Genomic DNA, 13163 nt, shown 5'->3' with positions numbered 1-13163 from the left:
AAATACACAGAAATGCTGAAAAAAATTAAAGAAAATGTTTCCACCTCCTGCAGCTCACTTGCAACTTGCTGCCGGGCTGAGCTTGACAAGGATGCAAATATCCATCCAATTGCCACCACACAGCCAATTTCACAGGGTTTAGAATTTCTTATCAAAAGGTGTGTGGAGGATTCTGGGCAGGAGACCAAGCAGCGGGCACTAACAATCTGACTTTGCTCATTTGAGCTATCGAGAATTAGATGGAAATAAACAAGCCTATGGGAGAGAAAGTGGCTCAGTTGTTACAACCTTGAGTCTGTGATCAAGACCCTGCATGTGTGAGGCGCAGTGACCACTTTCTACACCCCCGGGCGATACATGGACTCACTGAGAAAGAGCAATCTCGCTGATACTCGGGTCTGGCCTGGGGCATCGGCTGGGAGTCAGCAACTGTGTCTTCAGGATTTAAAACAAGAGGGAGCCTTATTCACTTAGCAGCTGGGAAACTTGTGCCTGGTTCCCGCTTGCTGGGGAAAGGGCCATGGTGGGGAGAAAGCACGTTACGTGGCAGAAAAGCAGTAAAAGCACCACAGCACCACTGAGAAGGGGGAGCCAGGAGTGCAAAACCGTGAGCACGGAGGGGTCTGAGTGTGAGCCCCCAGCAGCAGAGCTGGAGACGAAGGTTTGGGTACATGCGAGTTCTCTGGGGAGAAGAGAGGAGTGAGGAAGTGATACAGGGTGGGCAGGGGCCAGGAGAGGCTGTACCGACTGATGAGCGAGCCCTGCAGGCCTGGGACTGGGACACTGTGTACATCAGTGCAGAGGGTGGGGTCCTTACCTGCCGGCTCCCACCCGCCTCCAAGGGCTGCCCGGAGAGTTAGTTCTCAGGGACCTCTCGCCCCAGCGCATGTGGACCGAGCATGCCCTCAGCCAGAGACAGCGCTCAGGCAGGCAAAACTGCTTTTGCAGAACAAAGTCCTCAAGGTTTACAGAAGTGCTGAGTGCCGAGAGGAAGTCCATAGGGCCCCACAATGTCAGTGACCACCACTCATGCAAAGTCTTACCCAGGTCCTTTCTTCATTCTGCCCTGCAGTGCCATCCTGGAGAGGCAGAGTGGCCCCAGTATTCCTCCTGCTCGGGAGGGCCCGGAAATGGAAGCTTCCAAACAGCATGAGTGTTTGGGATTGATGAAGTGAAACAAGCTGTATGAGCGGCCTTCGGAAGACCCAGTCTCCAGAAGGGCCAGGGTTTGCTTGTTTGTTCACCCACCTGATGTCTCCCCTCCTTATCATGATGCCTGCTATATGGTAAGTGCACAATGAATATGTATTGAATAAAATGCATTCATAAATAAATGAAAAAGTGGAGTTTGAACCCGTGGGTGGTGAAATGTGGGAGCCCAGTGAAGGACTGTTAGCATCATATGTAGGGGCGAGAGTGGTGATCTCTCTTAGAAGAGCAGGAGAGGGCTTGGGCACAAGAGTTCCAGCTCTTGTGGGGCTGTCCTGAGGCGCGTCATCATTTCTGTGGGGCATCTTCTTACATTTGACCTCATGATGGGAAAATCCATATGAAACAGAGCTTGTATGTGAGAGTCAGGAAAACGCTGATATAAGGAAGGGGTGCATGCCTGCTAAGTCGCTTCAGTCGTGTCCTATTCTTTGCCATGGACTAGCCCACCAGGCTCTGTCCATGGGATTCTCCAGGCAAGAATTCTGGAGTGGGTTTCCGTGCCCTTCTCCAGGGCATCTTCCTGACCCAGGGATCCAACTCATATTGCTTCTGTCTCCTGAACTGGCAGGTGGGTTCTTCACCACTAGCGCCCCCTGGGAAGCCCAATATAACGAAAGAAAATGAATATATAAATGAAAGTAAACGTCGCTCAGTCCTGTCCTGCTCTTTGCAGCCCCGGCCAGAATCCTGGAGTGGGCAGCCCTTCTCTTCTCCAAGGAATCTTCCCAACCCAGGGATTGAACCCGGGTCTCCTGCATTGCAGGTGGATTCTTTACCAGCTGAGCCACAAGGGAAGCCCAAGAATACTTGAGTGGGTAGCCTATCCCTTCTCCAGCAGATCTTCCTGACCCAGGAATTGAACCGGGGTCTCCTGCACTGCAGGCGGATTCTTTACCAACTGAGCCATCAGGGAAGACTGATATAAGGAATATTTCTATGTAATTGATGACTTTTAAAGTGACAGCTTTTTTTCAAACTGAAAAACTAGAGCATCTGGCTATATAATCTTTATTGCTCTCTTTTTAGAACTAAATAATCTGTTTATTTTTTTCCTTTTAGATTGGATAAACTTAGTGTGATGTCTGGCTCAGTGGTAAAGAGTTTGGCTCTCAGTGCAGGAGACGCAAGAGACACCAGTTTAATCCCTGGTCAGGAAGGTCCCCTGGAGTAGGAAATGGCAACCCACTCCAGTACTCTTGCCTGGAAAAATCCATGGACAGAGGAGCCTGGTAGGACTACAGTGCATGGGGTCTCAAGGATTTGGACACGACTGAGCACATACCATTAAGCATAAGGAAAGGCAATTCCAAAAGCATCCAAAATCTTTGCTCTGTACCCCGGAAAATTTAAATTACTTACATCATTATTTTGTATTTACACAGTTGCAAATTCTTCATGCTCTTTATTTTTTTTTCCTTTAGACATAACCTAATGATTATCTTTTAGCATTTCTTGTAATACAGGTATTCTGGCAACTCAGCTTCCACGCCAGTTTCTCATTTTTTTGCTTATCTGAGAATGTGTTTCTCTTATTCCAATTTTGAGGAATATTTTTGCTTACAGAATGTTAGCAGATTTTTCCATTATCAATTTAAAAATGTCATTTAGTCTCCTGGTCTTATAGTGTTTTTGATGAGCACATAGGCATCATTTGTATCATTGTTTTCCTATTTATACTTTTTTTTTTTTTTTTGGCTGCTTTCAAAATTCTTTTCTATATACTGAGTTTCATTCACTTGACTTTGCTGTTCCTAGGTGTGGTTTCCTTTGTGTTTATTCTCCTTGGGTTTGGTTGACCTTCTTGATTCTGTGTAAAGGTGTGCTTTCATCAAATTAGGAGAGTTTGGGGTCATTTTTTTTTTTCTCTTCTGCTCCATCCTTGAAATTCTGTTGGGAACACCAACTTAGTGTATTTCACTACCGTTGTCTGAGAAATCAGTGAGACTCTGTCCAATAACATCTTTGTTTCTTTTCCTCACATTGGGTGACTATTTATCACTCTATCTCAGGGCATTGACCGCTGTTCTGTCATGTTTAATCTGATGCCGAGGTAATCTGTAATAGCAACTGCTTTCATTTCAGATATTGTTATTTTCAGTTCTAGGTTTTTATTTACTGATTGCTAGTTTTCATCTGAGATTCACTATCTGTTCACTCAGCAGGACCATTTTTTTTTTTACATCCTTGGACATATTTATATCTGCTTTAAATACTCGTGCCTCCTAAATCCAACATTTGGACCATCTCAAGGTATATTTCTACAGTTTGACATTTTTCTTGACTATGGGTCACGTTTTTAGATTTCTATACATGACAAGTTATTTTTGATTATACTGTAAAGTCTCTTTGCTACTTTCCTCTGGAGAGTGTTGAAAGGCAAAGACCTCATTTATACGATACAGTTTAGTTGTTGACGGTTACTGTGAAGATTTTAGACTTGGTTTTATGTTTTGTGTGAATAGATAGATGGAAAGGTGAGGTATTTAGCAAGTCTGTCTACCCTCCAAACTGTCTTTGCTGTGACTTGTGTTATGCTTGACTTTTATTAATGCTTTGTCAGTGTGGGCCGAGGGAGGGCCTCAGTCTCAGTTACGGCCTTTATCTCTATGTCTTGGTCTCAGGCCTCAGCAGGAGGCTGCAAGTCCTTGAGTCCGCTTCACTCTGACTGGTCTGGAAACCCATGTCTCTCAGCATTGCTTAGCCTCATACTTCTACCCTGCTTTCAACCCCATAGTCGATGCTTGAACGTAAACTTCACCTTGTGTGTATTCAGACCAGTGCTCAGCTACAGGTTCCCCACAGAGACCCTCAGATTGTGCCTGCTCCCAGTGCCTCAAAACCATTCAATTTTCTTATTTTATAGCAGGAGGGCTCATCTGACGCTAGCTATTCTATCACGACTAGGAGAAAGTACATTGTCTCTATTTTGTAAAAACAATAAACTCATGAACTTTTCGTCAACATTTACATCTTTATATCTGGAAAAATTTAGAGTGAATATATTCATTATTTTTTTTTTCTAGTTAGATATTCCTTTGTTGATTAGTAACACTCAGGGAGTGAAAGCATTTGTAGACAATAGAATGTGTTAGGAGATTTGGGGAGGAGAACAGAAGTGTGAACCCTTTTATCAAGGTGTCATCTTGCTAAACACAGTTAAGCCTGAGTTAATGAGAAATTTGAGTCAGAAAGGTTAAAGTTTATCCCAATATAGACAAAGGAACAAAGACCTGAAAAGGTTAAGGATTCTCATCAGAATCACGTGACAATTTGGTTTCCTGACACAGAAGAGAGAGCAAACGAATACACATGACTTCATTCAACAGATACGTGTGTCTTCTAAACACGGTGTTCTGGGTACAATGTTTGAGTCACAAAAGCAAGTGAGATATCAAGGATTTCTCACCTCATGAGGCTCAAAACTACAGTGTAATCAGCAGGGACGGGTCCACGTTCACTCAGTGATGGGAAACCCTGCCATGCTGGTGGAGCGAAGATGTTGCTGCTGTTCAGTCTCTAGGTCATACCCAATTCTTTGCAACCCCATAAACCATAGCTCACCAGGCTTCCCTGTCCTTCACTATCTCCTGGAGTTTGCTGAAACTCATGTCCATTGAGTCGGTGATGCCATCCAACCATCTCATCCTCTGTCGTCCCCTTCTCCTCCTGCCCCCAATCCCTCCCAGCATCAGGGTCTTTTCCAGTGAGTCAGCTCTTCGCATGAGGTGGCATGCAAAGTATTGTAAAGTATTGGAGTTTCAGCTTTAGCATCAGTCCTTCCAATGAACACCCAGGACAGATCTCCTTTAGGATGGACTGGTTGGACCTCCTTGCAGTCCAAGGGACTCTCAAGAGTCCTCTCCAACACCAGTTGAACTACCACACAATTGCACTCATCTCACACGCTAGTAAAGTAATGCTTAAAATTCTCCAAGCCAGGTTTCAGCAATAAGTGAACCATGAATTTCCAGATGTTCAAGCTGGTTTTAGAAAAGGCAGAGGAACCAGAGATCAAATTGCCAACATCTGCTGGATCATCAAAAAAGCAAGTGAGTTCCAGAAAAACATCTATTTCTGCTTTATTGACTATGCCAAAGATTTTGACTGTGTGGATCACAATAAACTGTGGAAAAATCTTAAAGAGATGGGAATACCAAACCACCTGACCTGCCTCTTGAGAAATCTGTATGCCAGTCAGGAAGCAACAGTTAGAACTGGACATGGAATAACAGACTGGTTCCAAATAAGAAAAGGAGTACAGTAAGGCTGTATATTGTCACCCTACTTGTTTAACTTCTATGCAGAGTACATCATGAGAAATGCTGGGCTGGAGGAAGCACAAGCTGGAATCAAGATTGCCGGGAGAAATATCAATAACCTCAGATATACAGATGACACCACCCTTATGGCAGGAAGTGAAGAAGGACTAAAGAACCTCTTGATGAAAGTGAAAGAGGAGAGTGAAAAGGTTAGCTTAAAGTACAACATTCAGAAAACTAAGATCATGGCATCCAGCCCCATCACTTCATGCAAATAGATGGGGAAACAGTGGAAACAGTGGCTGACTTTATTTTTCTGGGCTCCAAAATCAGTGCAGATGGTGACTGCAGCCATGAAATTAAAAAACACTTGCTCCTTGGAAGGAAAGTTATGACCAACCTAGACAGCATATTAAAAAGCAGAGACATTACTTTGCCAACAAAGATCTGTCTAGTCAAGGATATGGTTTTTCCAGTGGTCGTGTATGGATGTGAGAGTTGGACTATAAAGAAAGCTAAGTGCAGAAGAATTGATGCTTTTGAGCTGTGGTGTTGGAGAAGACTCTTGAGAGTCCCTTGGACTGCAAAGAGATCCAACCAGTCCATCCTAGAGGAAATCAGTCCTGGGTGTTCATTGGAAGGACTGATGTTGAAGCTGAAACTCCAATACTTTGGCCACCTGATGCGAAGAGCTGACTCGTTGGAAAAGACTCTGATGCTGTGAAAGATTGAAGGCAGGAGGAGAAGGGGACGACAGAGGATGAGATGGTTGGATGGCATCACCGACTCAATGGTCATGGGTTTGGTTGGACTCTGGGAGTTGGTGATGGACAGGGAGGCCTGGTGTGCTGTGATTCAAGGGGTTGCAAAGAGTCGGACACAAGTGAGCAACTGAACTGAACTGAACTGAGATTTCTCATAGTTTTTCTTCCGAGGAGTGAGAGTCTGTTAATTTCATGGCTGCAGTCACCATCTGCAGTGATTTTGGAGCCCAAGAAAGTAAAGTCTGTCACTGTTTAAATTCCACCACCCCTATCTATTTGCCGTGAAGTGATGGAACTGGATGCCATGATATTATTTTTTTGAATGTGGAGTTTTAAGCCAGCTTTTCACTGTCCTCTTTCACCCTTATCAAGAGGCTCTTTAGTTCCTCTTCACTTTCTGCTGTTAAAGTGGTATCATCTGCATATCTGAGGTTGTTGATATCTCTCCCTGGCAGTCCTGATTCCAGCTTGAGCTTCATCCAGCCTGGCATTTGGCAGGATGTACTAGAGCTAAGATAGGTGGGGACAAATTATAATAGAACATTGATGAAACTTAGAGACCAGTGAGCAGTGATACTTCAGGGAGATGGGGAGGAAGAGTGCAAACAAACCAGGATACTTGTTTTCTAGGATGACAGGCCAATAGCAAGAAGAATATTGGCACGTCCAAGGCTCCACATCCAGCGCTGTGTGGCCTGAGCCCAGAGAGCAAGGGAAGCGGTGAGGAAGGAGGGGGTGGGTCAGCAGTCTCAGCCCTAGAGAGGAAGTCATGGGGATAGAGCGGGTCTTTGTCCACAAGGCCACGGGGAGGTGTCAGAGCAGAGAATTAACAAGTTAACTCCAAATTCTTGGGCCTTGGCATTGCAAGGTTTATTTTGGTCAGTCTAGGTGCCAAATATGGGTCAGAGAGTGGGCATCTCTGCTCCACAGAGGCTTTTGGGGACCCAGAGTGGTGGAGGTCCCCCATCTTGTAGCTGTGACCTCTGGAGACCCCCATGTTGGCTTTGACTTCACCTGAAGGGGGTCTCATCACTTCCTTTCACCTCTCATGACTGGAACCAGTCATGGCCCCATCCAACTGCCTGCGGCTGGAGGTCATGGGAGTGGATGGGGAGCCCTTTTCTCTACCAGAAGATGAAAGGGGCCCCTGGCACCTAGTGTCTGGGCCTGGTGGCTTCTGTGTGGGCAGTTCGTGCCCTGCTCAACAAGAAAGAAGTCACCACTCAGAGCAAGGCCTGCAATATTGTGTCAGTCTGGGGATCCAGTACGCTGGGTTTTCAGATGCCTTAGAAAAGGATAATATCTGACTTATTAAATAGCTAACTTTCCAAGATTTGTAAAAGATTGCCAGGAGAAATATAAAACAACTCAGATATGCAAATGAGACCACCCTTATGGCAGAAAGTGAGGAGGAACTAAAGAGTCTCTTGATGAAAGTGAAAGAGGAGAGTGAAAAAGCTGGCTTAAAACTCAACATTCAAGAAACTAAGATCATGGCATCTGGTCCCATCACTTCATGGCAAATAGATGGGAAAACAATGGAAACAGTGACAGACTTTGTTTTCTTGGGCTCCAAAATCACTGCAGATGGTGACTGCAGCCATGAAATTAAAAGACGCTTACTCCTTGAAAAAGAAGCTATAACAAACATAGAGAGCCTATTAAAAAGGAGAGGCATTATTTTGCCAACCAAGGTCCGTCTAGTCAAAGCTATGGTTTTTCCAGTGGTCATGTATGGATGTGAGAGTTGGACTATGAAGAAAGCCGATCGCCGAAGAATTGATGCTTTTGAACTGTGGTGTTGGAGAAGACTCTTGAGAGTCCCTTGGACTGCAAGGAGATCCAACCAGTCCATCCTAAAGGAAATCAGTCCTGGGTGTTCATTGGAAGGACTGATGTTGAAGCTGAAACTCCAATACTTTGGCCACCTGATGGGAAGAACCAGTTCATTGGAAAAGACCCTGATGCTGGGAGAGATTGATGGCGGGAGGAGAAGGGGACGACAGAGGATGAGATGGCTGGATGGCATCATCTACTCAATGGGCATGGGTTTGAGCACGCTTTGGGAGTTGGTGATGGACAGGGAAGCCTGGCAGGGTGCAATCCGTGGGGGTCACAAAAAATTGGACATCACTGAGAGACTGAGCAACAACATTTGTGACCATCGTGTGAGCAAAACGAGCATTTCTTCCACCAGGTTTCCCTGGTGCCCAGCGTGGTAGCTCTTCCCTGCGGTTTGCCAGCAGATGTGAGGGGCTGAGAAGCAGCGAAGGTTTGCACCGCAGGTCCTGGAGCACCTGCAGAACGTCAGGTGAGAAGGTGCTGAGTGGTTGCGGATGGTGGCCGGGCAGACTTCAAAGACATGCAGGCGGGATCGTGACTCTGGCCAGTGACCCTGAGTGTGGGGGCGAGGAGAGGGAAGGGTCCAGAAGGGGATGGAGGAAGAGGATTTGTGGGTGAGGACAGGAGAGCTGCCTCGGGGATGTGAGTCCAGCCGACTGGGAGATGCCCAGTGGAGACGCCAGAGCAGGCAGTGGGCCATGTGGCTGTGGACTTGGGGAGCCAAGCCTGTGGTTGATGATGGCACTCTCTCTTGGCCCAGCTGCCAGCCCCCGTGGACCCCGGAGGAGGCATGCTGACCCCTGGAAGGGCCTCTTCCCATGGGGAACCATCTCTGCTCCATTTATTACCGACTGGGCCATTTCTCCCTGCGGTCACCCGTCTTTCTGCTCTGTCTCCTCTCCCCTTTTCCTTGGTTCTCTGTGTGTCTCTCTCTTTTTTATTAGTTCTATTTAACTTCTGGCTTGCTGCAGATATAGACGAAATATCTAGAAACCACACATTACTTGTGTAAGAATGTCCCGGTCCGACTCAAACCTCCTAAACGTGAAACCCTCATTTTTGCTGCTGTCATTAACCGCGGATCCATCCGCTTCCTCCTGGCCTGGCTCAGGTGTGAAGGGCTGGCGGGGTCAGTGGCTGGGGCACTTGGTGCAGCACATTTCCGCTCATGCGCAAGGCAACCTGAAAGCCGAGCTCTTGCTCTGAGAGTTGGGGACCCGTCCAGACAGACGAGGGGGCCTGCAGTGAGGGGTTCCACAGACCAACGTGTCTCTGCTTGAACAAGGCCTCCTTGGGAGCGTTTGCTTATTTTTCCCTTAAAGGGCTTGTTGCCTATCTTTTGGTCTGTTGTGGTGACTGAAGATGTTCAGACATTCGAAAAAGCCTTTGGCAAGTTTGATGTGATTATTTCCTGGTATTCAGAGGCTTGGGTCTGCTTCTCCCAGCCATGTATTACATCCTCTCTCAGATGGGAGAAGGGGCTCTGGAATTAGTGTCTGGTCTGAGCTGTGTCTTCCCTCTAAGGGGATCCCAAGGGTACATGATAAATCATGCCCTCCTGCTGCAAAGAAATAGACATTGAAAAGTCCCTTTGGTCAGCTTTGCATGGAACACTTAGCTTCAGCAATGCCCCAATGCTGGTGACACCATGGATGGTGCCCAGGATGCCCCCAGTCTCCTTAGAAGAGCCCCCATTCTCCTTGGAGAAGTCCCCAGCTCCTGGCATTGGAAACGGGGCAGAAGATTTCAGCTACATCATGCAGAGCCTCGCTCCGAGTGGCTCTTTTCCTGATAAAGGAGGTCTTCAGACTCGCAGAGGACCTGATCAGACCTTACCCAGGTCTGACCACAGTCAGCTTCTGGGGAAGCTGCAGACTGCGGGCAGACGTGCGTGAAGCTTCAGCCTAGGGAAGCCAGTTTTCAAAGTCACATCCAGGAGGGCCGGCGGGACCGTGTCTCTGCTCCTCTCACTCCGCCAGCCTGCGTCCCTGAGTCATCCTCAGCTCTCCTTCCCTTCCTCAGAGGAGGAGAGGGGTGCTCACCTGGAGCGCTGCCCCAGCGGCAATGATGCTCCCTGCTCGCCCGTCTCAGCTCGCCGCTCCCTTCAGAGCCGCCCTTCCATGTGGTCAATCGCCCTCTCTCTCGGAAGAATATGTTTTACCACCGAAATTCTAGTCTCTGCTCTGTTTTCATCCCTTGTCCCCCCTGTACCCCCTGCCCCACGACCACATGCACGTGCAGATTGCTGGGCTCACTCTCACTGTCCTGGAGAAATGTCATTTTAGGACACGGGTTCTCACACAGACTGCATATTGGGACCCCCCCCCAAACCTGATGGTTGCTTGCCAGACCGCTGAGCCCCACCCCTGCTTTCTCGTCCAGCAGAACTACTTGGACCCCGGGGATCTGCATTTCTAGCAAGTTCCCAGGAAGCCGATGCTGCTGGCCAGAGGCACTACTCAGAGAACCACTGCTCTGAACAGTCTCCCCAGGGGTGGGAGATAGGCTGTCTCTGCAGTGCCCCAGGCTAGTGACCGGTCCCCAAGTCCCACCCCAGGGGCATTTCCTGAGACCTCGCCCTGTCTGCCCTGCACCCCCTGGTCCCCGCTTCACCCCACATTCTAAACCTGCATATGGTCTCACAATTTCCATTCACCCTCAGGTCTCCCCTGCCTCTTCCCTTTAGAGAAGGAAATTCTCTCCTATGCTTGTTCATTTAAGAAAGATTTTCAGTCTGTCTCAGTTCTCTCTAATTCCGGTTTGAAAATATTTGTGGTTTTCATTGATTCTAATGGAGGCACTATATTCATATCTGTCTTTTTCTGGCCGACCTCCCATTCTCTTGCATGAGTTGCTATATACGTAAGGAAGCATTTTATTCTGTGTTTGCGCTTATGCACAGATTCTTCCCTGGCAGAGAACATTCTAGGCTCTCTCCATGTCCAAAGCCTGCCACACACATTATGTCTGAGCAGCCAAGGGTGCTGAGCATGGCTAAGTGTTTGACAAATTTCCACCCATCTTCCAATAAGGCCCCAGCCCGTTTTCCAATAAAGCTGATGAAACCTGATAAAAAAGACGTCAGAGGAATCAAAAGGCCCCCAGGCTAAGTGGAATCATAACTCATGAAATCCCACATTCAGCATCGTCTATATTGGAAATATTAAAAAATTCATATATAGTGAAATGATAGATACTTATGTCACTAGTTTAAAAAGTTATGCTGATGGAGCTGTCCCTGGGTCCTGGTGAAGGGTGCGCATCTTCCTGCGTGTGCAGATGTGTTCCCAAGCTACCCGCCCACTAAGGCAGGCTCTGCGCGGAGACCCCAGCACTCTGGCTGGAGCCACTGCAACCTCGTCTGCCTGGTGACTGTGGCCAGGTCTGTGTGCAACGTGATCAGACCGCACGAGGGCAGCGAGGGGCCCCGGAGGTGGCGGGATGAGGTGATGGGTGAGGGCACAGAGTGTCCCCTGTGAACTGATGGCACGTCCGGGCCCCTGGGCGGCAGGTCCCAGGGTGAGATCCCCTGCCCTGCCTCATTGGCATGTTGTGTGCCTGGTCGGCTGCATCTGGCACCCCGTGGACAGGGTAGGTGGCAGAGCCTACGTCTGAGCAGTATCTCCGGTTACTCTGCAAGCAGTCTGGGGTCCCTCTCGGACCCCGCTGGAGACAGAGGACCCCCACTGGCCAGGGAGCCCCGGTCGGGCTGTCCCCCAAGCACTGGCCGTGGTTCTCTGCCCATGTGTGGGCAGAGACACGGCGATGCCCTCCCACCTTGCAGCGAGTTGGGCTGCCTGCGTGCATGGCGGGGACCCCCATGGCCCACTTCTCTTCTCAGAAGAGAGGGAATGATTGCAAGGGACTGACCCCTTCCCTTCCCCACAGTGGGGGTGGGCAGCCCCGGCACCCAGTGCTGAGGGGGCTGGGGGTCTCCTCCCTCCCCCTCGACGTCCCCCGACCCCTGCCCACAGCTGACTGAAGGGCTGGGACGATGGGGGTGTCACCACAAGGAGGCCACGTCTACATTAGAGTCCTCCGCCTCCCCACTGCCACCACACCCTTACCCTGAGAGTTGGCCAACCTGTATTGCTGTCATTCTTTGGCACAGATTTGGATGTTATCAATTATTTCAAGATGTTCAGTTCAGTTCAGTCTCTCAGTTGTGTCCAACTCTTTCCAGTCCCATAGACGGCAGCATTCCTGGCTTGCCTGTCTTTCACCGTGTCCTGGAGTTTGTTCAAACTCATGTCCATCGAGTTGGTGATGCCATCCAATCATCTCATCCTCTGTCGCCCCCTTCCCCTCCTGCCTTCAATCTTTCCCAGCATCACGGTCTTTTCAGATGAGTCAGTTCTTCGCATCAGGTGGCCAAAGTATTGGAGTTTCAGCATCAGTCCTTCCAATGAATACGCAGAGTTGATTTCCTTTAAGATTGACTGGTTTGATCTCCTTGCAGTCCAAAGGACTCTCAAGAGTCTTCTCCAACACCACAGTACAAAAGCATCAATTTTTCAGTGTTCAATCTTCTTTGTGGTCCAACTCTCACATCTATACATGACTACTGGAAAAATTATAGCTTTGACTATGTGAACATTTGTCAGCAAAGTAATGTCTCTGCTTTTTAATATGCTTCCTAGGTTGGTTATAGCTTTTCTTCCAAGGAGCAAGCATCCTTTAATTTCATGGCTGCCGGCACCATCTGCAGTGACTTTGGAGCCCAAGAAAATAAAGTTTGTCACTGTTTCTATTGTACTGAACCTTATTTGCATTTGAAAATATTACATCAGAAGAATAATGTGCGTTTCCTACAATATGCTTTTTTTCTCAGAAAGCTGTTAAACCCCAAATAAGTTAAATTTATTCAAGATTTCCAAAGTCATTTTAGAGAATTTGTGTATCGCAAGTTGAATGATCAAGAAAGTAACTGGACCTTGAGAAGGATGGAGGCAAAGCCCCTTCCGGGAGCCTTTGGAAACAGATACATGGAGTCAGATCCAAACAGGAAAGGAGACATTTCACAATTTGAAGCTGAAGACTGATTCAAGTAACGATCTCCAGCGTGCTTTTGGTTTGTTTGCTCGAT

The sequence above is a fragment of the Moschus berezovskii genome, chromosome 18 (genome assembly GCF_049115385.1).
Source record: "Moschus berezovskii isolate FMDL1 chromosome 18, NW_MosBer_1.0, whole genome shotgun sequence".
Classification (NCBI taxonomy): Eukaryota; Metazoa; Chordata; class Mammalia; order Artiodactyla; family Moschidae; genus Moschus; species Moschus berezovskii.
This window is presented reverse-complemented; position numbering follows the sequence as displayed.